The 26,908-nt window shown below is 42.2% G+C and overlaps 1 protein-coding gene across 1 annotated transcript in view; it reads right to left on the bottom strand.

Annotated features, from left to right (window-relative positions):
• Positions 1-6,369: 6,369 nt before the first annotated feature.
• The window catches only part of ZDHHC24 (zinc finger DHHC-type containing 24), a 321,863-nt gene continuing 301,324 nt past the window's right edge, over positions 6,370-26,908 (bottom strand). Inside the window, exon 5 of the mRNA XM_044075408.1 lies at positions 6,370-7,570. The gene's annotated coding sequence lies outside the window, so the exon portion shown is untranslated. The remainder of the gene's footprint in view (positions 7,571-26,908) is intronic.

Below are 26,908 nucleotides of genomic sequence, written 5' to 3'. Positions count from 1 at the left end.
TACCATCTTCTTTGGGAATGGTTAGGGTGGTGCTGCGGTAGCGTTGTTGCCTCACAGTAAGACGTTGTCCTGTTCGATTCTCAGCTAAGCGTCTTCTGTGTGGAGACGTACGTGAATGGGCGTACCTTCGTTGAAGGTTGTGCATCAGGGCCGGCAACTCAGCATGTAAAAATCTACTGCCAATCATTAGCGGACCGGAGTTCCACTGTGGCAACCCCTAAATGGGAATAGCTGAAAGACACAACTGCAAAAAAAAAAAAAAACGTTTAAGGAAAGTCTTAAGTAGTACTTGGTTAGGTCTGGCAGGTGGACAGCTACAGGATTCCCAACAGCACAGTCAGACCAAACCCTGTCTTGCCACCAGTCTATACTTCCATCACATACTACTTGCTGAAAGCATGGCAAGCTGTTGTTGTAGCAGCTTCCAAAATGAATTGAGAAGAAACATTTCTAAAGTAGGCTACTCTATCCAAATAATGTGCTTTAACAGTGAACTGCAATGGTTTAATGCACTTATGGCAAAAGGCAATAAAGAAAGCCAACCACTTTGACAAGGTTTAGTTACAAGCAGGCCTTAAAGATGTGTTTTCCTGAAAGCGAGCATTGCTCTAGGGTAGCATTTTAGTTATATATGTACATTCAACCTATGAAGAAAATATCCCCCTCTTCCAACCTTCATTCTGGAAAGAAAACTGGGAGATAAATAAACTGACAGAGACTGTGCTGGGAGAACTTCAGTCATAAATGAGGGTACAGACTTGAGATACACCCTTTCATTATGAAACGCATAAGGGTCTGTAATTCTGACATCCTTCTTGAGATTATAACTAGAAAGAGTACTTCCAAAATAAGTACAAGCTCCCTACACCTCCTATAAGGGGGACAGTCACACCTCCTTAATTTGCATATTAGCTACAGAGTCACATAACAGTGCAGACCAGGGCAAACTCAAGTGCTGCAAGCGGTTATCAGTGATATTGTCTGACTACTGGCATTCACTGAAATTACCATCATACACCTGCAGGCTCCTTAATGTATTAATTTAACTGTGTAATTGAACTGGCCATTAAGCAAACTTTTCAGTCATGGCTCAAGACACAAAGACAAGGAAAAATGCAGAATATATATATAGATTCGTCTGGAGCATTTCTCCCCCAGGCCTCCACTGGAAAAGGGCTTTGTCCAAGTCGGACTTTCCCAGTAAACAAATGGTAAATAAAAATAAGAGTCATAGATTATTACTAGGCTAACTACTCTTGTGGGTTATTTTAAGCTTAGCCAATTATCCCATGTGAGAATCAAACTCTGCACCTTGTGTCTGCAAGGTAAATACCTTAACCATTATGCCAACCTCCCACCTGTATTTCAGAGTGGCCAACTGACCAACATTTAGGTTCACAGGTAAGTCCTAGGCTATCTGCCTAAGGGCATTTATAAGCCTAGCCAGAATGCGTTGGCTTTCACCACCCCCTTAGATTAGTTCCCTGTGCCTCTGTCCAGCAGAGCCATTAGCTCCCTGCGCCACTGTCCAGCAGAGCCACTGCAGTGATCCCCGAGGGAAATTTTCTATTTCTCATCCACCCGTCAAGGTTTCTCTTGAAGAGTGTTAGTGAGGGGGCTGTGCTTGATGTATACTGGAATCCTGTTCCAAAGCATGGGGAGTCTGTGGGATAGGAATCTATCCCTCCAGCATGTCCTATTTATCGTTGTGGTGAGGTTTATCTCTCTAGAGCATGTGACTCTCCGGGATGTTTTTTTTAGGTAGAGCATGTCCATCAATTCTGAGTTGGACATGGCCTTGTATGTCAGGCAGAGATCACCTCTGAGTAAGCGGTATGCAACAGAGTACAGCTGGAGTTTCTTGTGTCGGGCTGCATAGGGAATCTATTTGAGGCCAGTAATCCTCTTGGTGAGGTACTTCTGTGGCCTTTCCAGCTGTTGCAGGTGTCTTGTAAGGTACATCCCAAATGGGGCATTGTATGTTATGAAAGATCTAATGAGTGATGAGTAGAGAGGCACAATAACCTCTTTTGTTCTAGATGCAAACCCTTTTGTGATTAGGTGGGCCACATAGAAGGATTTTCTAATGACCTTGGCAATATGATTATCAAAGGAGAGATTACTATCTACTTGGGTCCCCAGATCCCTTATTACATTTTCTGCATTTAGGGGACTACCACCTATGCGGTAGTTCGCAAGTACTTTGTTTTTTCCAAAGGGGATGACTATGCACTTTTTGGCATTTAGCTTGAGGCCATGATTTTGATACCAGGTATCCGTCTCAGTGAGAGCCATCTGGAGGGTGTCTGTATCAGCCGGAGAATCAATTATGGCCCCTAGTTTGCAGTCATCTGTGAACTTGGTCAGCCATAGTCCTCCTATGCTTGCCTGTACCTCTGAGAAGTATATACCGAACAGGAGGGGTCCTAGGACTCAGCCTGTCTGTAGAAAACCTGCACAAGTGCGAGGAGAACATACAAACTCCTCATAGACAGACACAGGAAGTTAGAACTGAACCCAATACCCTGGAGATGTAAGGTACGGAGCTTAACCATTAAGCTACTGTGCTACCATTGTTAATAATTCATACACTACTTTCATCTCTGTGAAGCTGATGTGCAGAGATTGTTCTTGCTGCGACCAACTGCCTAGGCACAAAATGTTTTGACGTTGGTTCTGTAATCAAATTTCAGTCTTCCATTTGATAAGTTGTTTGGTTCAGTCAGTCACAGAAACTCCTTTACAGGCTGGAGCAGTGGTCTCTGTTAAAGGAATCTGTTGACTGGTTCTAAATAGTCACACTAACTGTTCTCAAACACTGTATGTCTGTGTCTTTAGATGCTGGGACAATCACATATCCTCATAGTACAGCACTTACTTAGCTAGAGCAGCACTCTGAGCATGATGAAGCTACACCCTTCATCCTGCTCAAAATTCTCCAGTTGCAATATACAGGTGAAATACAGCTCGCTGCCATATACACTTGTGTATCTTGTGCTCTTCTCTGCATGTATCTTATGTACTACAGGAATCTATGAAACACCGTACTACACAAGAATCAATGCAAAGCAGTACACCAAGATATACAAGTATCTAATTAGCTTAGTTAATAGATGTTCACACTACTACCATAGCAAGTCTCCTTCTAAGGGTGATGTGGCTAGTGGTCATTTTTTTTCCTAGACTGCTGTGAAGAAGAAAGAGATAGAGGGATGATCGACTGTTTTGCCATACAACTGTTGAACACATCCAGTCTTTCAGTAGATGCTGTATAGAATCTATCTGCTCTGTAAGTGTTAGTGTACTGGAATCTGGATACCGTTAACCTACATAACACCCTGACAAGACTGGAACAGGGGATGGTTTGTCCATTATGGCTCTGGGGATGCAGGATTTTTATATTTTTTCTTGGAGAAAAGGAGTCTCTTGATTGCCAATTAAGGTATATTCCCATACAGTTTACTGCCTCAGAAAATGTAAAGACAGGGGAGGGGGCATCCTTTTCTTTTCTTAGAAGCAAAAGGGAGAGAGGCTTATTTTGCCAAAAGGCTCTTCATCAATACTGATGACGACCTTAGGCCTGGGGTGAGAGATTAGAGATTTAGATCGTTGCAAAGCAGATTCTTGGACAACATTAAAATATTCATGGGCAAATAATTTCAACTCAAAAAGCAAGTGTTTGTAAATGGTTCTGTAGCTATTTTAGACTTGCTAATTATTACACATTTAGGATGAGCCACCTCCTGTACTTGTAACATAATTCTGGATTGCTTACAAGACTGAAGTATGCCTGTCAAGTGAGATATATATATATATATATATATATATATACATACATACATACATACATACACAAAGGTATGTATGTATGCATGATGCAGCCTGGCCAAGAGTTTATCCCCCAAAATGAAACCTCAGTCAGCACCTGTCTCCCCTGTCAATGAGGGACACAGGTGGAACCCCTGGGACAAATTTGTGGTTTCCCATCCACTCATCAAGGTTGTGCTTGAAGAGGGTCAGCGAGGTGCTCTGTTTGACATGTATGGGAAGTCTATTCCAGAGATGGGGCAGCATCTGGGATACAAACCTGTCTCTCCAGCAGGTTTTGTTGATGTCGCATACAAGACTCAGGCCTTTTGAGAGGGTAGTGCGTGAGGAGTTGGAGTTATGGATATGGAGCATCTCTAGTAGGGCAAGGTCTGAGATTGCCTTGTAGGCCAGACACGGATCACCCCTGAGCAATCTGTATGATACTGAGTAGAGGGATAGTGATTTGAGCCTATCTGCATAGGACATGTGTTGGAGGCCATGGATTCTCTTTGTGAGGTATTTCAGTAGCCTTTCCAGTTGGTGCAGATGTTTGGACAGGTACATCCCAAATGGGGCGTTACACTCAATTATTGGTCTAATGCGATATATATGTATGTATGCACATGTATATGATTTTTTTAAACCAAGCCTGATATCCCTATTTTTGTAGGCTAAATGGATATACCCTTGTCTGTTGAGATAGAAACTCTGTTTCTACAGGATAGAATACATTTTCTTAAACTCTGTTTCTACAGTACAATGTCCTCTATATTCATCTGCTTTTTCAGACTTTTCTGAGCTCCACCATGACTGTCATCAATATTTTAGGTTTGCAACTCTCTTTCTTTGAATGCATTTCAAGAGAGGGCTTCTCAATAAGACAGGAAAGGAAGAAAGTGCCTGTAAGCATCTTAGTCTGGAAACCATGTTAAATTTTACATAAACTTCAAAAGACTTCAGCTTATGCTCAGGCCCTGAACAAAATAAGTAGTGAGTATGGTTACCTTTAGATGCAACATGTCAACTAAGTGCACACTTGGTACTCATTTTAGGGGAATAACACATTACCTTATACTTCATCTGACGTCCTGAAGAACATCTCACCTTTACTATTACAGTTATACCTAATGAGGCAGGTATAGATAAAGTAAGAGCATTTTTGACCACCTGTAGTGATTTCTCTAACAATAAGACTATGTTCATTTGTTCACTCCTTGAGCTCATTCTGGAAAATGAGGTATTTGTTTTTGGTGATGTTTACAAGCTCCAACTGATTGGTATGGCTATGGGTACTGTTTGTGCGAACTCGTATGCCAACTTAGTTCTTGTGCAATGGGAGTGGGAATCAGTGTATACCAACAGTCCATTCACTGACTATATAAGCTACTCTAGGTGTTTGGTTGATGATGTCTTCATAGTTTGGAAAGGCACAGAGTATGATTTGTCCTGCTTCATTGATTATCTACACAGTACCACTAATTTTTTTTAAGATTTACTTATAAGAGCTCACGTACTGAGATAGATTTTCTTGCTGTATCCATTACTATGAGTGCATTAGGTGATTTTGCTACAAAGCTCCATAAAAAACCTGCAAGAATAATAATATCTTGCACAAAAAGAGCATGCATCCTGGGCACATCCCTAGGAACATGTTGAAAAGGCAATGCCTTAGAACTATGAGACTGCATATTAGAGATGATCGAGCTGTGGAGGCTTTGCATGAGACATCTAAGGAATTCATCAACAGAGGTTACTCTTTCACTGAGGTTGCTGAAGTTGTTAATGAGGTCCATGCACTCACACTGTTGCTAAACCATATTTTGCTGAAGGATTTGTTGACAATATACATTCTATTTCTATGGGAAAGGTGAGATGGAATACTCATATGGTGCTCACATATTCAAGTAATATTGGTACTGTTTGCGAAATTGTTAAAAGGTATTGGCATATTCTTATGTCCGATCACCATTTAAAGGAAGTTCTGGGTCCTGAAGCAAAATTTTCTTTTCACAATAATCATTCACTTAAGCATGTTTTGTGTTACAGGGCTTTTCATAAACCTTGTCTTGTTCTGTCCGGCCATATATGTTCCCATGCCATTCCTGTGAAGCCTGCAAGTATATATTTGTCACTAGCAGCATCGAAATTTCAGCTTGTAATTTTCATAAAGGCATTGTTTTTTTATGCTGACTGTAAAAGTGCCAACGCTGTTTACTTGGCTTTGGGTCAAGCATGTGACTATGTTGGCAAAATGAATAGGATGCTGAAAGGCAGGATTTTGGAGCATGTAGGGGAATATCAAGAATAAGAGGATGGCTGACGCTTTAGCAAAACATTTTGTGGAATGTGGCGCTAATCACCATTTTAAATTTGCTATCCTTGAAATGTTAACTGAGGATCTACGGGGTGGTGATATTGTGAATAAGATGGAATGCAGAGATCTATACTGGATTATTAAACTGCGAGCCAATGTTAAATCTGGTTTAAATGACAGTATTTTTTTAAGGCCAGTGCTTCGTAGGCATGGCCTACTTTGAGTTGATTGGTTCTGCAGTTTTGTTTTATGAATGAGCAGCAGACGTCACTATTGATGTCATATTTAAATTGTTTCAGCTATATGTGTTTTTATTGGTTGTTTTTACATTTCTGTTAGCTGAAAGCAGATGTCACTATTGCTGTCATTTAAATAGTCTGCTATATGTGTTTTTATTGTTTTTTTTTTTTAGATTTCTGTGTGTTGATTGGTGCAGCTCTCTTGATAAGGGCTGTAGTCTGTAGTCTTGTATTAAAAGGTCTGAGGAAGCAGTCTTCCACAAAACCGCTTACCTTTTTGTTAGCAAAATTCTTGTTTTATTTCTACTTTAGTTTGTTTTAATCACACTGCTTTTTTTGCTGCTCATTGTTGGGATGGTCGAAGTCTTCTCTTTGGATTGTACTTTGCTGTGGATTTGTTCGACCTTCGCCTGCAGGTGTTCCTGTTTCTCTTACGAATTATTTTCACTGAAAAAAAACAGCGAACACCTGACCCCTTACACAGCAAATGTTTTCTTGTATGCAGCTGGGGGAGAACACACAAAGTGAGAAGAACTGACAGGAGCACTTGGTAATGCTGAAAATATCTGGCTGCCTTGTTCCACTCATGACAGCAACTTTGCAGTTGTAAGACTAGAACTGATCCTCAAAAAGAAACAGCTTAGAAAAACAGTCAGACATCTGAAACAATTGGTGGATAAATTTAAATGTAATGATTTACTGCTAGAATGACCAACCCCAAAGAACATCCATTTTAACAATATGCATAACTGTAATTATCAATAAGTAAAAAACAAAAACATGGTTAATGAAATTATCAGGCACTTGGGCATTACATATGAAAGGCCGCATCATGTACAGTAGTTTATGAACAAAATGACTGTTAACTGAATGCGTGTGAACGAAGGCAAATGAATATCAGTTTGCAACTCTAAAACACAAAATATGGATCCCAGTCTGCCACATTAATCCATTCAGTCTTTTCTAAAATTCATTTGGTTCTCCTCAAACTCAAAAGATTTCTATATTTCAAACACATCTGTCCATGTGTTTCTGGTATATGGAATAAGTCTTGCAAACCACCATGAAATATAGTAAAGATGTTTACACAGGTACCACCTTTCATTTATGCACGAGTCTTTTCATTCAAAACCTGGAAAAAAACATTCTTCCGACCAGTACCGAGGAGGTTCTGAACTGAATTAACACCGCTATTCTCCTCTTAAATCTGTGAATAAAAAGAAAACAGAATCTTGTAAATCTACAGAACATTTTTTACATACTCATGTTTCACGTATGGAATCATCAGATTTTAAGTATGTTAAAGTTCACAGAAATATGTAAACTTCTGTGTATATGTTACTGCACATAAACACACACACAATGCAGTATCAGTATTTTCCATATCTGCATTTCTCAGTAAGACCAAATGCATATGTACTATGTTAATCACACAATTTAAATCTGTCAAAGAGATTTTTTAATTTTAATTAAAAATGCAGTATACATTTCAGCCAGTCTCACTGATACAGAGGACCTGGGTTGGTAGTGAGCCTGTTATATGATAAAGAGAGCAGAGAGATGGTTTCAAATGACAGAAGACAAATGTCCCCATCTCAAGGGGATGTTTAGGAGATGCACAATTCAGGTCTACTACCTAATGTTATGCTACTGTACAACTGTCAAAGCTAGCATGTGATATGTAGAAAAAGTACCTTTGTTTAAGTAAACTCACTGCAACAGTAGATCTTCAAATGATCACTGCTGCGATAACCTTAGCTAGATGAGTTTATATCCTGCTAGGGATAACTGTTGGCCAGCTTCCAAATCTTCAGGGCATCTTCCATTCTCAAACTGGAATTGATGCCAATGGAGTTTACAGTCATTTAGAAAAAAAACTCAATTATGACAATACAACAAAAGGGTAATAAAAAATACTCATATGGAACAAAGGATCATTTGATTTGCTAAAGTCATAGTGGAGAACTGTAAAAAGGGAAAGACTAAGTATGGCATGGATAGAATACAAAAAAAGCATTTGACAGCATCCCACATTCATGGAAAAAAGCGTGCTTAAAACGTGTAAGATACACTCTAAACAGATAAGCTACATCACAGCGACCATGAAACAGTGGCAAACCACTTTGCAGTTAAGCCATGATGTTTGTTTGTTTGTCTTTCGGCTTTTGGGGGTTGCCACAGTGGAACTACAGTCCACTAATGACTGGCAATAGGTTTTTACGGCGCTGAGTTGCCAGCTCGATGCCCAACCTTCAATTAAGGCATGCCCATTCACACATATCTTTCGGAACGCCACTCGACCGCGGGGAGGACATGCAGACTCCACACAGAAGGCACTCCCTGCACACCAGCCGGGAATCAACGGGAGAAATGTTGTGAGGTAACAACGCTACCGTTGCACCACCACGGATTACAGTTAAGCCATGATAAAGGACAAAGCAGTTAAGCCATGATAAAGGACAAATTATTATTCCAGGGATAAAAATCCAAAGGGAGATATTCCAGAGCGACTGTCACCACTGCTCCTCTGCCCTCCTCTTAACCCATTAAGCTGTCTACTTAACAGATTAGGTCATGGCTATAATTTGGCTCCCAGAAAGCAACAAAGTGTAAAGACTTATCTTCTCTTTTTGATGATTTAAAGCTGTATAGCTCATCAGATGAGGCACTGAAAGTACAACTGCAAGTAGTCAAAACTTTTTTTAGATGATACAAGACCGTCATTTGGTCTTTATAAATGTGCAAAAGCAACCTATAAAGAAGGAAAGCTGCAGCACCAATAAAAGGTCAGTTTGGAACAAGAATGTGATATAAAAACTTAAGAGGGAGTGTATAAATATTTGGGACTTGAATGATCAATAATAAAACATGAACAAATGCGAATAGAACTCAGTAAGGAATATTTTAGAAGACTTAAATTAATCCTGAAAACAGCACTGACATCTAGGAACAAAGTTCAAGCTATAAACCAATTTGCTCTTCTTGTCCTAACTTACAGTTTTGGAGTGAATGAGACAGGAAAACAAGAAGGATGGTTCATGCTCATCAAATGATTTATAAAAATCAGTGCATACCAAGACTATATATTGTCCATTCCAGAGGAGGTATGGGCCTCCTTGAAAATTTATTACATGTATAGATCTGCAATCGTGGGACTGCAAACATATCTGCTGACCTCACAAGATCCCAGACATAGTGAAAGTTTTGTAACATGAGGACAATAAATCTAAGATGACTTCCCTTCTTAGTCTAGCAGAAGCATATCTGCATCAAGCACGAATGAAAATCAAACCAGAAGTAGATAAAAATCAGGTAGCAACTGAATGTGTCACAAAAAAAAAAAAAGAAAGAATATAAGGTGAAGGCTCAGACGAGAAGACAAGAAAATTGGAAAATGCATAAATATACTTGCAAGTATAGAAAATTCCTGAACAATCTCATGTTCATCAAGATCGAATGCAGGAATGGTTAAGGAGAGGCAAATTCAACCGAAAAGATGGAAGGTTAACATTGTCGGTGCAAGATAGTGGACTACGTACATGTTGGTTTACAAAGTCCACTGAACATGTGGGTGAAACAGACAAAAAAGAAGTTATGTACTCACTATAACATTCCATGTCAGTTGTTCCATCTTACCTTCATTCTTCACTGATGGGTTCGGAGTCGATCCTCGGCTCCAACATGGCTGACTAGCAAGCTCAAAATTTTCCAGTAGCTCGAGACCTAGCCCCTTATCCCACAATGCACTGCTGAAATTATCTCAGATCTTGTTTGCTGCGTATCATATAGTGATACTATAATTATTCTGCCTAGGAATGATGACACATTGAGAAACCAGGATGAAGACAGCCTCCAGGTCAACTGCCAGCCGGGGGGGCATGAGAATGAAGGCGAGATGGAACAACTCGCATGGAACGTTATGGTGAGTATATAGCTTCTTTATGTGAAGATGTTCAATCTCGTTGTTCATTCTTCACTGATGGGTAGTGTCCCTAGCACCCTAATCATGGGTGGCTCACGGAAGTACACTCTTCAGAACCGTAGAACCAAATGAAGCCCTGTCCCTGGAGACCTTATCCACTTTGTAATGAGTTATAAAAGTGTGAGGTTTAGACCATGTGGCTGCAGCACAGATGTTGTCTAGAGGTAATTTGGCTTGAAAGGCTGAAGAGGTTGAGACTGCTCTGGTTGAATGAGCCTTCACCTTAACAGACAAGGGCATGTTATGACAAGAATAGGTGTAAGTGATACAATCCGACAGCCACTTAGAGTTGTTTTGGCGACTGGTTTGCCTTTCCTGGCCTCAGAAAAAGACACAAAAAGCTGATCTGATTTCCTAATCTCTTTTGTTCTGTCTAGATAAAATCTAAGTTGTCTGTGAACATCAAGTTTGGGCAACATATATTCCAATTTGTTGGTGTGATTACGGAAGAAAACAGGCAACTCAATGACTTGATTGATGTTAATCTCTGAAGATACTTTAGGCAAAAAGGATGGGTTTGTCCTGGTAGATACTCTATCAGCATGAAAGACCATATAAGTTGGCTTGATGAATAGGGCTTGGAGCTCTGACACTCTGGGGGCTGAAGTGATGGCTTCTAGGAAGATAGTTTTCCACGATAGAAATTTTAGCTCACAAGATGATGCAGGCTCAAAGGAAGGAAGAATGATGCGAGATAACATAAAATTAAAATTCCAGGGAGAATAAGGAGTCTTCACTGGAGGCCTCACTGAAAGGAACCTTTTAGAAAAGCTTTAGACAATTGGTGAGCCATAATATTCAATCTTTAATCCCTAGAAGGAAATTAGATATAGCAGCTTAGTTGTACCCGCACCGTAGCAGCCGCTGCTACTTTGTTGAATATTTCTGTCAAGAATTGTAAAATAGAAGACAATGGTGCTTGGTAAGGGTCAATATTATGGTGGGAAGCCCAAATGGAAAATCTCTTCCACTTACTAGGATACAACTTTCTAGTGGAAGGCTTATGGGAAGCCAACAAAATTTGACTAGTGTCACGGGAAAGATTATAAAGCCTGGCTATGAGGGGAACTGGAGCAGCCAAGCAGTTAGCTTCAGTGTCTGCAATGAAGGATGGAAATCCCCTGACGGAAGTCCGGAACTGGGTTCAGGATCCATGGGTCTTCCAGAATATGATGGTAAAGAAATGGAAACCAAATCTGCAGAGGTCAACGAGGGGCTATAAGGATGACTGTCCGTCCCAGCGACTTTGCTTTCTGTAAAACTTTGGGTATCAGAGGAATTGGGGGAAATGCATATAGGAGACCCGGGGGCCAATCGTGGACAAGAACATCCCTCGGGGACTGACCTGGTGGGGGAATCAGGGCAACATAGCTTCTGCTTTTGTTGTTGATATGACTGGCAAACAGGTCGCAGGAAGGCTGGCCCCATTTGCAGAAAATCCTGTCCGCAATCTCTTGTTTGAGGGACCATTCGTGGGGCAATACAATTGCCCTGCTCAGTTTGCCCGCTATGACATTGGATTTGCCCGGGATGTGCGTTGCTAACAGTGTTGGGATGACACTGCCACCTGCCATACTCTGAGGGCTTCTCGGCAAAGGGGGTAAGACTTGGTCCCGCCTTGCTTGTTCAGGTACCAGACCACTGACATGTTGTCTGTCTGTATTGCAATTGTCCCTAGAGGAAGAGTCTCCTGAAAGTATTGCAGTGCTAGAAGTACTGCTCTCATCTCCAGGACACTGATATGCAGATGTGATTCTTGATCTGTCCATGTGCCATGGGCAGTCTTTCCCTGAAAATGCCCCCCCCCCCACCCTATCAGGGAAGCGTCCATGGTCACAGTGGCAACTGGAGGGGGTAGCATGAAGGGACGTCCTATTGTGACATGGAGACGTCAACCACCACTGAAGATCCTTCTTGCAAGAATTTGCTATCAGGATTGTGTGATTCATTGGAAGTTCTTGGTAAGACCAATGCGTGAATAGGAGCATTGAAGAATCCTCATATGCATCCTGCTAACTGGATTGCCAATATTACTGCTGCCATCAATCCTAGTACTTTCAATTCCTCTGCAGCTGGTGCTCTGTTGTTTGATACCAAGGACGTGATGTGTTGGCGAAGTCTCAGACATTTCCTTTTTGGTGGCTGCCGCCACCAGCATGGCATCAACAGGGACTCCCTTGGTCAAAAAGGACTTGTCTACGGGGGCAGAAATATACTTATTAGGCCTCCTAGGGACAGGTTCCTTAGATTCTGGCGACTCCCACGCCCTAAGAGAGACCAGATCCATAAGCTCATCGTAGGGTGGAGACACCCAAGAGGTGGAAGGCGGAGACCTGAAGGCCTTCAGGAGAACCAACGCATCCTCAGTAGGGCTCTTGGACTGCCAATCATCCCTCTGCCTAAGAATTTCAAGAATCTCCACAAAGGAGATGTCCTCAGAAGGGGATCTAGGGGACCCTTCTGATTCATCCAAGTCAGTGTCTGATGTTAGAGACTACTGTGGGGAGTCCAAATGCCTACTCTTGCATAATCTCTTCCTGGGAACTTCTTCAGGGGGAAGCCTCTGGAGAGGTCTCAGAAGAGCTGGGAGTGCCCTGTGGGGCTACCTGAGGCTCTGGGTCTCTACGCTTGGGATGACCAGAGGAAACAGAAACTGACACAGGCACTTTAGGGGAGGAAGAGGCCAGACCTGGAGATGAGGAAGTCTTACGAGACAACACTCACCTCATGGCTTCGAATGCACCACAGCTCCGATGAGGAGTCGATGGACATACCTCCCAACTGTACCGAATTATTCGGTTTTTACCGAGTTTTGGGGTCCAAATAATGGGGTGCCACGATTCCCCGAGTGGCACCCCTTCATTCCCGATTTTTTATTTTTTAAATTATCTTTTGCGCTTTGGAGCGGACGTCATCATGTGCGCAATGACGTCAGCTCAGTCAGTCTGTCGCAACTGAGCTGGCTGAGCGCGGAAATGTCCACTTTTCAAATTAAGGAATTGAGCTGGCTGAGAGCGTGGAAACAAAAACCTTTTGTTTAGAGCCGATCTGCTTTTTACTGAAAGAAACGTCTGTCCATCTGCTTGCTTGCTTTCTACTGCAGGAAACAACTGCCGTTCTGCTGCTTATTTTTTCTGAAGGAAACACATGTGCACTACAGCTGCTTTTTCACTCAGGTATTTAGCCGAACTTATGGAAACCAGGTATTTTAGCCGAATTCTGCTGCGAGCAGCAGAATTTTGTTGGAGCCGAATCATTTCTTTTTTTTGTTTTCTAATTATATAAATACGAGATCATGGATGCTACAGCCAGTATTATTTATAAGTGTAGCCATGCATCATTGGTTTTGGTTGTACTGTGTAATGTCTGTGACTGCAAGCAGCAGGATTTTGTTGGAGCCGAATCATTTATTTTTTTCTAATTATATAAACACGAGATCATGGATGCTACCGCCAGTATTATACTGATTTTATTAAGTGTAGCCATGCACCATTGGTTTTGGTTGAACTGTGTAATGCACTTAATAATTATAGATCCTTTGCAGGTAACATTATGAAAATCCCCACAGGCAGAATTCTGAAGTAGATTATAAAATAAGTAGTCTCCTTTTGTCCTGCATCAAGCAGCTGTCCCTCAGAAGCATGTGCTGTTTTAGAATATCGACAATGTTTGGAAATGAAACTTGATAATAAAAGATTCAGAATAATATCTTTGGATGAGATGGTGCTGTGAAAGTTTATTTTTTTTTGCATGTGTAGTTAGAAGACTTTGGTTTACAAGGACATATTTTTGCTTGGATAGGGAGGGAATACAAGTATATTGTGAAATAGTAAAGATGGGAATATATCAAAATGTCATTTTAGTAGCATTTGTGAAGCCCAGTATTATGAAGCTGAAACTGCAAGCTACATATTTATTATTTGACGAGTATAAGCGGAGGGCTAGAATTTTCATCTTCAGAGACTACTGAAAGAGCAACTTTGCAACTAATCAATCTGGCAAGTTCCTCTCTTACATCTGTCGGTACAGAGTTATGTGGTGAAAATAACTATTGTGTAGGCTTTCTTATCATTACTGCTGCTCATTTGGCAAGCTGTGCAAACAGGAAAAGTGGAATCTGCCTTGCAGTTTGCCACCACTGGTCCTGCAGCAAATACCAGAGGAGAGCAGAAGGCTGATAGTCATCCATCATAGCTGTCACTCCCCCCAGCCCGGGAAGGCTTGACAGAGCCCCAAAACAAATGGTTGTGCACACGTGAGAAGCACTGAACTGACTTTCTGATGTGAAATGGAACTGACTCAAAGTGGATAATGTCATTTTTTTCTCATTTTAAAAACACTGTTGGTTTAAACTGAACCTGGTTGAAGGATCAATTGATAAAATAGCTCTTAACTGGTGTGAATGTGTGTGTATATGCCCTCAGCTCAATACACCTGGTGGTTACAGGTACTCAGGCTCAAACCCTGTACCTTAGGTACAGGTAAAAAGAGCCTAAAGTCCTTAGCTACCACCATTTGTGAATTTATGCCAAATATTTTTGTTCTATTCCTCATTAAATCTGTGCTTTTCAGGATTTTTCTGGCAATGGCAAATCACTGAAGGATTGAATTCACTAAATAATGACAGGCATTTGAGTTTCGAACTTCATATTCTTCAGAAAATAAATGGTAACACAAAACCTTTTTATCCTAGCAATTTTCTAAGTTTAAGACCAGTATTTGAAATTTGTCCCTATTTTGGGACTGTATACCCCCTCATTATTGGCTTTGTCCAGGCTTTTTGTGCTAAGATGTTGAGAGCTATGGTGGGAAGTGAGAACTGAATTCTGTATTCCCAGTGTCCCCCATTATTGGCTTTGTCCAGTGTTTTGTGCTAAGAGGCTGGCAGCTATGGTGAGAACTGAGATCTGAATTCACTAAATGATAGCAAAAGTTTCAGTCTTGCTGTCTTTCTAGAAACTGCTGATTTGGCATAGTGGTATGTTGCTCTGATTATAGTGCACAGGGTCCTGGGTTAAAAACTTGGCAGTGAAATGCATGATGGTGACGCAACATTTTATTCTACCAACTTTCCAAAAATACATGCAATGTTTAAAATGTGTCCTGGTTTTTGGCCTTTTGCACCCCCCCCCCCCAAAAAAAAAAAAAAAAACTGAAATTGAAAATAAGTGCGCAAAGCTGTGCAAGATGCCAATGGCTTACACTACTGTCATTTTATATATATATATATATATATATATATATATATATGTGTGTGTGTGTGTGTGTGTGTAAGTAGACTTTTATAATGCACATGTTCTGAATTGGGCAGTTTTGTCATTATTGGTTCAAGCATTTTGTTTCACTGTCTACTGGAAAAATGTTCAAACAATAAATTTTAAAATATGTCTTAAGTCTAACAAGTGTGCTACATTATACCAGGAATATAATTTAATAAAGTCAAGAAGGTGTATCAAAGAACGCATGTATGTTTCTTGTTTTGTGTGCAAGCCAGGGGCCTATGATTTGAAAATAACCCAAAGGTAATCTTTATCCACCACTGGACAGATGCATTTTCTTTGGATGTGATGTGGGTTTTAATGCGGTTTCAATGAATGTGAGTTTAGCGAGCAGAGAAGTTTTAATGTCAAGTCTATTTTCATTGTGAGACAGTGTTGCTTTGTTTAGCAGATATCTATTAGTATTTGTGCATTGTGCTATAAAATGTAAAAATAAAATGAAAATAATCATTGTAGAAGTAAAGCAGTACTATGCACACATTTAGTGTTTATTGTAAATGGGGTGAAATAGCCAGGTAATGGGACATTAGAATGTCTGCAGGGGGACTCTGGTGCCATATTTTGGTTGTCTGTTCTTCAGTTTCCGTTTGAAAGTTGGTATCCCACAATTCCATAGGAGTGGGCGGAGTTAATTAATTATGTATGCAGATTTTGTGTTAATTATCGCACCGATTTGTACCTATTTTTCAATGGCCTTGTCCAAAGTTTTGATGTTTCCAGGTTGAGAGGTATGTCGATGGATCATGAGGAGCAGTGATCTCCGAGCCAGAGGTAGGAGCAGAGCTCACCCGAGCCGAAGCCCCAAGAGGAAGAGTCGGCACCAAGTCTGTGCGACTATCCTCCCCAGACCCGACCGGAGAGTGTCGGCTCCTAGAGTCCCCGGTCAGCGCCGAGGACGTCTGAACAGATGGAGCCAATGACACTGGAACAGGTATTGGCTCCAAGGGATCCACAATCATCAGGTCGGCCTCCTCCGATTCTGAAGGTCCGGTATGGCTCAGAGCAGGAGCAGACAATTCACAAGTAATGGTCTTCGGCTCCGACGGTTGGGTCTGAGCCGACAGCAATTTAACTAGGCCCAGTGCCTTTAAGAGCTTTTGAACCAGCCGGTCCATATCCAGAACGGACAGGCTGTGAAGATCTGGAGAAGTGAATAGATGGCGCCGATTGGAGAAGTGGAGAGGGAGGTTTTTCAGCAACCGGTTCCAAAGCAGTGTCCCTGGTCCGAGAAACGAACAGGCTGTCGGCTCCAAAGTCAGTGGAGCCAAAGTCACAACACTTTCCAACTTTTTCCCCTTTTTTTTGTCCTGGATTCTGAGGAAGATTTGGATGATTTGCTGGCCCCATCCTGGTCAGACAATGCCTCTGTGAAAGGGTGTTTAATAATACCCCTGTCAACTAACTTCCTCTTCCTTTCTGCAAGCACTCGAGTGGAAAAAAGATTGGCAGATACTACACGACTCCTGCAGGTGCACCTCACTCGTAGTACACACACTGCACATGGGCATCCATAACGGACATCTTTTGTCCGCAGTCTGGGCACTTCTTGAACCCAGACTTAGGATGCTTTTCTCTTTCTTCAGACATAGCAACTTCCTGAAAAAAAAAAAAAATCACAAGATCAAAAAACAACCCTATTTAACTATATAAAAACAGTTTAACTCAGAATGAGTAATCTAATAATAATATTCAAACAGCCCAAAAGGGCAACTAGTAACAAGAGTAATGCAAATTTCAAAAAGCCCAAAAAGGGCAACTCTAATCTAACAAGCTGTATAATAAGGCAGGTAAGAAAAGGCCCAAGGCCAACAGGCCGAAGGCAAGCACTAGAGATTTACTGGGAAAAGGGGAAAAACAGAAACATCTGCTAAACTAGGTAATACTATGTAAATGTAATAGTAGAAAGATATATAAAATGTAATGGAAAAACATGCAGAAAGTTGAAAATTCCCACAATAGTCTCGAGCAGTGCTGGAAACCAAGAGATCCATACTACGGCAAACTAGATCTGAGGTAATTCCAGCAGTGCATTGTGGGATAAGGGGTTAGGTCTCTATCTACTGGAAAACTTTTGAGCTTGCTAGTTGGCCGTGTCAGAGCAGGGAATCGGCTCCGAACCCATCAGTGAAGATTGAACGGTGAGATTGAATAACTTCACATTGTAGGTTTTGTAAAACAGAATTAGAAACAGTTGCACACCTTGTTGCTGGTTGTGACATACTAATGGCAGGAGGACTGTATACTGAAAGGCATAATAATGTGGCAAGACTGTACAAACATTTTAAAAATGAAGTAGCTGAAAAACACTGGAAACCTCAGCCACAAAATATCATAGAAAATTATGACGTTTACATCATATGGGATCACTCATTACCAACAGTTCAAAAGACAGATGTGAGAAAACAGATACAGTAGTCCATGAAAAGACAAAAGTAGCACTGACCATTGACATCACTGCACCCAGTGACTACAGTGTCTTGCATACAGAGACAAAAAGTCATAAAATAAAATCACGATTTGCAGGCAGAAACTAGAGCAATGTGGAAGAAAGATACCCAGATAGTTTTAATACTAATAGCAGCAACGGGTCTTATAAAAAAGAATCTACACTTGTATTTTGATATGTTACAGATATATGCAACTCCAAACAAACTGCAGGAGGAGTCATTACTGGGCACATTGCGGGTGCTGCGAAAAGCACTTCTGGGAGACAAAGATTGAAATACTAATTTCATGAACTTTAATCATACTTTAACTTGGGAATGGGTCCATTCCTGTCATGCTATTAGAAACACAAAAGATATGTAGAAATTAAAATCAGGCAGGTTGATCTGAGCTAAGAAGAAGAATTTGGGCACCAAACCCTTCAAAGTTTTCATGTCCTCAAAGGAGGATCGTAGAACAAAAAAATGTCCACACCCTGTCAAAAAAAAAAAAAAAAGAGGGATGGAGGGAGGGACTGGTTACTGCAGCAGTGATCATTCTAACTACTGTTACCATAAGCCTACTTACACAACTTTATCTTTGTTTATCATACTGATCACTGCTGCAGTAACCTTGGCTATATGGGTAGATTACTCTAACTCACTACATTTGGAAGGTGAAAGGAGAAGGGTCCATGAGCCCTTGGAGAATAGGTCCTAGCAACGTCTGATCTACACTTAAAGGAATCAAGCTTGTAATGCCTTGTAAACATGTGTAGAGGATCAAGTTGTTGCTTCTTGAATACTTTTAGAATCCAACCCTTTCCAAAATGCCATTGACGAAGCCAAGGCACTGATAGAGTAGGCTTTGGCCTGCCTGGAATATTTTTGTTGTGTTGAGTATAACAAAAGCTAAGAGCTTTAAACAACCATTTGGAAATAGTCTGACACATTTTGGCCCTTTTTACCATCACAAGAAATGAACCACTGATCCAAATGTAAGAAAGATTTAATTTCGCCAAGACAGTATGAGAGTTATTTATGGACACCAAAGATATGGAGTATCCTTTCCCCCTCATTTTTAGGTTCAGGAAAGAAAACCTGGAGATTAACAGTTAGGCTTAAAGTAAACTCGAATAACACTTTAGGCACAAAAGAAGAATTAATTCTCAAAGAAATCCTCCCTTTGTGGAAAATGAGACAGGGTTGACTTGCTATAAGAGCTCGCAACTCAGATACATTTTTTGTATAGATCAGACATCACAGCAATCAGTAAAACTGTTTTCCATGTTAAGAACCTCCAGTCAGATTAGCAGGTTCAAATGGAGCAAGTGTTAGCTTACTTAACCCAAAATTAAGATCCAAAGCAGGGGGCACTGGTTTCCTTGGAGGTCTCTTATGCAAAACTCCTTTTAAAAGCATTTTTACATGAGAATGCATTGCAAGAGGAGGATCCATGGGCAGACATGCTGAATTAGCCAATAAAATGAACCTTGATGAAGGAATAAGAAAGGTCATAGGATAGTAACTTAAAACAAATATTGTAAAATCAGAGAACAATTAGCCCCGAGTGGTTGCTGGTTATGTAGCTGGCAGCAACTAGGAAACCTTTTCCAATTGTTAATATACGATTTTCTAGTAGCAGGCTTTCTTGCCACATTTAGTACCTGCTGCATTTCCTCAGAACATAGGCGCCTGAAGGAAATGAAGAACATGTCATCCAGGCAGTCAGTTGAAGCTGATTGGCATTGGGGTATATCAAACACTCCTGATCTTGTGTGAGTAGATCCATTCTGTGAGGAAGCATGTGGTTACTGCCCCTGGCCAAGTCCAAAAGAAAGGCGAAAGTACAGTTGTGTCCACTTACCATAAATGTAGATGTTAGAGTGTATTCTCTGTTGCAGTCATCACACTTGGGTTATCTGCCTGCAGGTAGCCCTCAGTCGGCCCGAATACCAGAGTCTTAGTATTTCTGCGTCAGATGTCAGGGGTATAAAACAGGCAGTCGGACGCCATTAAATCAGTTTTTCTTGCCCCAAAAGTCAGAAGCCCCCAAATAGGGAGCTAGTATATGGTGGGGAAAACACCACCAGTAAAAAGTAAATACCAATGCCATAGAGAAGTCGGAAAGATAAGCTAAGCTAAGCTAAGATAAGATAAAAGATAAGATGATAGGCAGAGTAAGCCAGGGGGTTGGAGGGAGGGAAATCAGGACTGGAACAGTGAATACACTAACATCTACATTTATGGTAAGTGTACACAACTGTACTATGTTCTTTGTGTTTCACTGTTGCAGTCATCACACTTGGGTTGATTCCCAAAGCTGAGGAAGGGTGGAGGCAGTCAAGAAAAGTTAGGGCTGGCTAATAGGCCTTGCAAGACTGCTGTAGCAAATCCTGCTCTGGATTTGGAAAAGATAGGCAAGTGGCAATGCCTGGTGAAGGAACTCCAGGTTGCAGCTTCCAGAATGTCCCTGGTAGGGACTCCCCTGAGGAATGCTGTAGAGGTAGCCCTAGTGGAATGTGTTCTGACCCCTTGAGGGGTTGGTTTTCCATGGTGCTTGTAGCAGAAATGGATGCAGTGTGCTATCCATTTGAAAATTATTTGTTTAGAAATGGCCTTGCCCTCTGCCCCTGTTGCAAAGCTGACCAGCAGCTGGTCAGATTTTCTGAAAGGCTTGGTCCTATCAAGGCAGAACCTGAGCTGTTTGTGTACATCCAAAGAGTGGAGGATCCTTTCCCCTTTATTCTGAGGGTTAAAGAAGAAGGTTGGCAAATGGGTGGATTGGTTAAGAGCCACACTGGGCACCACTTTAGGCATAAAGGATGGGTTAGCCATGAGGGAAACCAGCATGGAAAACAAAGGGTTCCACAGCCATCAGAGCCTGTAACTCAGACCCTCTTCTAGCTGAAGTGATGGCTAGAAGTAAGGCTGTTTTCCAAGAGAGGAATTTTAACTCTGCTGAAGCAGCAGGTTCAAAAGGGGGAAGCTTGAGTTTTTCCAGCACAAAGTTAAGCTCCCAAGCAGGGGAGGGTGCTCTCCTTGGAGGCCTTAAGTTGTTAGCCCCTCTCAGGAACTGTTTGATGAGAGAGTGAGAAAAAAAGAGGTGGCTCAGTATTGTAATGAGCCGAAATGGCAGAGGCATGAATCTTAATGGAGAAGGATAGGCCTCTGTGGAGCAGCTCTGCTAGGCAGTCCAGGATTAGAGGTATGGACGGCACAGCTGTGTCCTTTCCTTTATACTGAATCCAAGAACAATATCTTATCCATTTTTCAGCATAGGATTTCCTAGTACTAGGCCTTCTGGCTTCAAGAATTACGTCCAGCACCTGTTTGCTTAGGGTTGCTGGTGGAGTACAAGGAATAAGCCAGGCTGCAAGATTTAGGGTTTGCAATTGTAGGTGCAAAATCTGTCCCTGCTGCTGTGACAGCAGTGTAGGGGTCTGGTGTAGGTGCCAGGGTGGCACCGTTGTCAGGCTGCAAAGGAGTGGGTACCAGTGCTGGTGTGGCCAGTCCGGGGCAATCAGAATTGCCCTTGGCCTGTCTTGTTTTATCTTGAGTAGTACTCTTGAGAGAAGGGGCAGAGGGGGAAAAGGCATAGATTGAGAGGTTTTCCCAATGAAAGGATAGGGCATCCACCCTTCCAGGACCTGCTGTGAGGGTTCCTGGTACAGTATTTGCTTAACTGGTGGTTTTCAGGGGAGGCAAAGAGATCCACCTCTGGAGGTCCCCCACCTCTGGATCAGAAGTTTGAAGGCACTGGGCTCGATTTCCACTCATGTGGGTCTAGGAGATTTCCGCTTAAGTTGTCTGCCAGTGAATTTTGTTTGCCTGGCAGGAATTGAGCTTGTAGATGGACTTGGTTGTTCAAAGACGTGTTCCACATGGCCGTGGCTAATCTACAGAGTGGGTAAGAATGGGTTCCCCCTGCTTGTTTATGCACCACAAGACTGTGGTGTTGTCTGCTTTTATCAGCAGTTCTCCTGGAAGAATAAGGTATCTGAAAGCTGTCCGAGCATTCTGTACAGCTAGCATCTCTTTGATTGATGTGCAGAAGAATTTGGCTTGGGCTCCAGTGGCCCTGAATGCATTTCCCCACCGTGCAAGCCCCCCATTCATAGTCTGATGGGTCTGTGGTCAGGGTTTGGATGGCGTGGGGTTGAGTAAAATGCAGTCCCTTGTTGTGGTTGCAAGCTTCTGCCCACCAAAGGAACTCTGCCGTTAGACAAGGTATGATAGGAATAACTTGTTTCCAGGTCCTGACAATGCTGGCACCAAAGACTTAAGTACCACTGAAGTTTCCTCATATGCAGTTTTGCATACGGAATTAGCAGAATACATGAGGCCATGAACCCTAGGGCTTGCAGTGTTTTTCTTGCAGATAGCCGAGTTCTGGTGGTCATTTGTTTGAAGTAGTCTGTCAAACAGACCTGTTTTTCCTGAAGTGAGAAATGCCATCTGGGAAGTTGTGTCCAAGCTTGCTCCCAGGAATAAAATCTTTTGACTGGGTACTACTTGTGATTTCTTTTCGGTGATGGTGTACCCCAATGAGGCGAAAAGGATTTTTACAAAGGCTAGGTGCTGAAGCAGCAATTCCTAACTGTCCGCCTGAATCAGGCAGTCGTCCAAGTATGGGTAAATTTGGCTATTTCTCTGCCTGCAATATGCAATGGCTGGAGCCAGGCATTTTGTGAATACCCTGGGCACAGTAGATAAGCCAAAGGGAAGTGCAGAGAACTGACAGTGGCATAGATTCTGCCCTGAAACGTAGATATTTCTTGCATGACTCCCTTATGGGGATGTGCAGATAAGCTTCTTTTAAGTCTAGGGTGACTAACAAGACATCCTTGGCTAGCATAGGGAGAAGCTGTTGCAGGGTAAACATCTTGAACTTTGGGACCACCAGGAAGGTGTTGAGAATTGAAAGATCCAGGATTGGGCGCCAAGAGCCCTCTTTCCTGGGTATCAGAAAAAGTGTGGAGTAAAAACCCTGACCCCTTTGGTCTACTAGAACAGGCTGAATAGCTCAGATATTGAGAATGGAAAGTATTTGTTTTTGAGCCTCTGCCCACTGGTTTGGAGGAAGGTCTGGAAACCCGCTTGGGGTTGGCAGTGAATGGAAGTAAAATTTGTACCCATGGGATACAACGTTGAGGACCCATCGGTCCTGAGTGATGGACATCCAGTTTTTTGCATGAAGGGCAGGTTTTCCTCCTAGGGGCACAAGCAATTGGGCAGGGCGGGGAAGTAGAGGTGAGAAGTCATTGTGAACTTTTTCCATAGGGAGGTGGCTTACCACTCCCTGATTTAGGGGTGGGGGCACTCCATTGCTTAGATCTCTGCATACCCTGAGAATGTAGTCTGGGTGGACTGTTTCCTCTCGGTATTGTCTGGGAAGGCCTGGAGGAAGCTGGAAAGGAACAGTGTTTTTAAAGGGCAGTGCCTACTGAACCTAGGTGGTTGCACTTGTAGGAATTCTTTAACAGTTTGCATAGATTTAGCTTTTTCTTTCATCTTTTTAAGAACTTCTGCGTTGGTGCCAAACAGTCCTTATTTAAAGGTGCGTCAAGTAATCTGGATATGACATGATTTGGCAAGGTCTGTTCCTTCAGCCAAGCATGTCTTCTGAGTACAGAGGCAGTGACTGCAGCCCTGCAAGATGCTTCTAAGGCATCAAAACCACACTGCAAAGTATGTTTACTAACTTGATTTGCAGAATGCATAAGCTCTTACAAATCTTTATTTTTCTGCACAATCTGGAAATATTACCATTTTCTGTTTAATTAGTTCCATAATATGATGCTGGTAATTCAGCGTGTGAAACTGGCAATTCAATGCCCTGATAGCAAGAGTTGCAGAGATATATACCTTTTCCCCATCTTTCTAAAGCTCTGGAATGCCTATGCAATGTGGTAGGATTTTTGGCTGTAATAGCCCTAATACCTTTAGGTCGCTGTGAAATAATCTGTGGATCAGCAGTAGAATTCTTGAAAAGAAACTTGTGGGAGTCAGGTACTCTGTAGTACCAGTCAGGTTTCCTAGCGGCCGGGAGTAAGGTGTCTGGAGTAAGACTGGATTCCGTGAAAACATCATCCACAACATCTAGGACAGGGGGTATAGCTAAAGGCCTGTGCTGAGGCAACTCTAAAAATTCTGAGTCTCTTTTTGGATTGAGGATAGTCCTGGCATTCCCAATGGAAATGCTCTCTTAAAGTATGCAAGGTTTCACCAAAAGAAAAATCCTCTGGAGGAGAGGCAGAGGGAATTGATTCCTCTGCATCAGAATCCTCATAAGTTGATAAGGGCATGTCCTGATAATCAGAAAGGACAGCCATCGGGACTCCTGGTCTGTAGAATCTGAAGGCAACTGCATTTTTTGTCTCTTAGCAGGGGAAGGCTGGCTTCCCCTAATTAGCGTAATAAGGTCTTCAGCAATTCTAAGCATTTGATTTTGTGGCACGGGTGCCTGAGCATGCGCTTTGGTCACTGGTTTGCTAGGCGTAGTGCATACTTTGAGCCTAAGAAACTCGGTAGTTTTGGCAAAAAGAGAAGACTTTTTGATTCAAACATCAGTAGGACGAAAAGCATCCTCAGAAACCGGTGCCTGCACAGTGGCTCCGGACCTATCCAAGGTAGAGACATCCGCTGGTTCCATAGTCTAAGAAGCATCTCACGGCATACCGGACTCTGAATGGGTCTCAAAAGAGGCCTGCGAATCCATAGAAGCGAGCATCAGGAGCTGCAAAGGTGCCTCACTGAGTAACGGTGGACTGGCGACTAGCTTAACGGAAGCGTAGTCGGCAGTTCTTGACCCATGCGGTCCGTCTCTGACTTTATTCTTGCATTTTTTCAGAAGATCGGTAGTCCAATGGCTTACCGAACCCATTTCAGAATACGGAGAATGAGACAAAGAATTTAGTGACAAAAATAGCCCAACGACGAATGGTTCAGGCATTAAACAAGGCACAAAACTGAGGGACGTCGTGGTCTGGGCCTAAACAGGTGACGCAGTAAGAATGAAAATCTCTGAGGTATTTTGCTTTCCACAGGCAAGACAATTGTTAACTTTTTCTGCCATTGGTTAGAGCAAGAAAAAAGGATTCTCAGTGGGGTACTTGGCATTAGAAGACTTCAGGATGATCAACTCAAAAACGAAAATTTCAGGTAGTGGCCGACAGAATGGCACTGGCAAACTGCTTCTGCTTCGGGTTCCTCCTCAGCAAGAAAGACAGATGTAATGGTCTCGGCTGCCTATTTTATACCCCTGACGACATGGAAGAAGTGACAGTATCCAACACAGAAATATTAAGACTCTGGTATTCGTGCCGACTGAGGGCTACCTGCAGGCAGATAACACAAGTGTGATGACTGCAACAGTGAAACACGAAGAACATCCACTGTTGCCTGGGCCAGAAGGGAGTCAAAACAATGATCTTGGGGGGAAATCTTCAGAAGTACCCTGGCCATCAGTGGAAAAGCATACAGGATCATTCCTGTCCTGAGAAAGGAAAATGCATCGGCCTTCCAGGCCTTCTTGCAAGGAGTCCCAAAGAGGAATCTTGCAAGCTGATTATTCGGAGAGGAAGCAAATAGGTATACTTGAACTCCGCACAGATGGGATCAAATCTTGGAAGACCCCTGATCTAGTTTCCTTTCGCGAGGGTCTGGCCTTGACATGCATAGCTTGTATGCCACACAGTTTTGCTCTGACTAAATGTAGGATGGCTGTACAGTGACAATGTGCTGTGAAGCTACAGCCCAACCTAACATGGCTAGTCTGCAAAGGGGGTACAACCTTTCTCCCTCTTGTTTGCTGATGTACCACATGACTGTGGTATTGTCTGCAACACCTTGAAGAGGTCCTGGGGAGCAAAGATGACTCACAGAATTGGGTGCCTGCATCAGGGTAAGCCTCTCTTTTATAATTAAGTGCTTGCATCTGTCTTTGGTGTCCCACACATCTTGCATTTTATCTCTCCTGAAACAGCTCCCCCAAGCAAAGCCTAACACGTCTGCGGTGATTGGCTGATTTGGACCAGGGAGAGATAAGGGGTGACCTGGATTTAGAGATATTTGCTGTCCCTCCAAGTAATAAGTAAGATGCAGCACTGGGACTTAAAAAGACAAAGGATGTTGGTGTTGGGACCAGATAGACTTCAGATACCAGTGCATCTTTCTCATGTGGAGTCTTACCTGGGGTATCATTAGAATCACAAATGCCATGAGACCCAAAATCCTGAGGTAGTAAATTGCAGTGACCAAAGTCTGAGTGGGAACCCTTAGAAATAGATCTGTTTTTCTTGTGGAAGAAAAGCTCTTTGTACTGGGGTGCTACCTGACACCCCAAAAACATAATTCTGTGTAAAGGAGTCAAAAAAGACTATTGAATGTTCTGTTGGAATCCCAATTTGTGTTAGACATCCTGCATTCAAGTGAGAGATTCCTGACACCTTAAAAAAATACTGCAAAGACAAGTAACTCGTACAGATATGCAAAAATGTGGACACACTGTTGTCTGCAATGAGCTATGACTAGAGGTAGACACTTTGTTATCAATCTTGATGCAGTGGACAGTCCAAAAGGTAAGGTAGAGAACTGATAATGTAATCCAGACACACTAACCCTTATGAAATGCCTGGAGTTCAGATGAATAGGGCTGTGATAAGCACCTTTTAAATCTCATGTTACCAAGAAGTTTAAATGAGGCAGAAAAGCAACAGGCTGTGAAGTGACATCAGTCACAGTTTGGAAAAAAAGATACAGAACAGGTCACTGCCACTAAAAAAAACCTTAAATAAAAGCCTTGCTCACCTTGGGAAGGAACTGGTTCCAGCACTCCCTTATACAGCATATGATGAAGG

Source organism: Protopterus annectens, chromosome 6.part1 (genome assembly GCF_019279795.1).
Source record: "Protopterus annectens isolate FY-2018-M chromosome 6.part1, PAN1.0, whole genome shotgun sequence".
Taxonomy (NCBI): Eukaryota; Metazoa; Chordata; order Ceratodontiformes; family Protopteridae; genus Protopterus; species Protopterus annectens.
The sequence above is the reverse complement of the archived record's forward strand: the minus strand, read 5'-3'. Positions and strand labels throughout refer to the sequence as shown.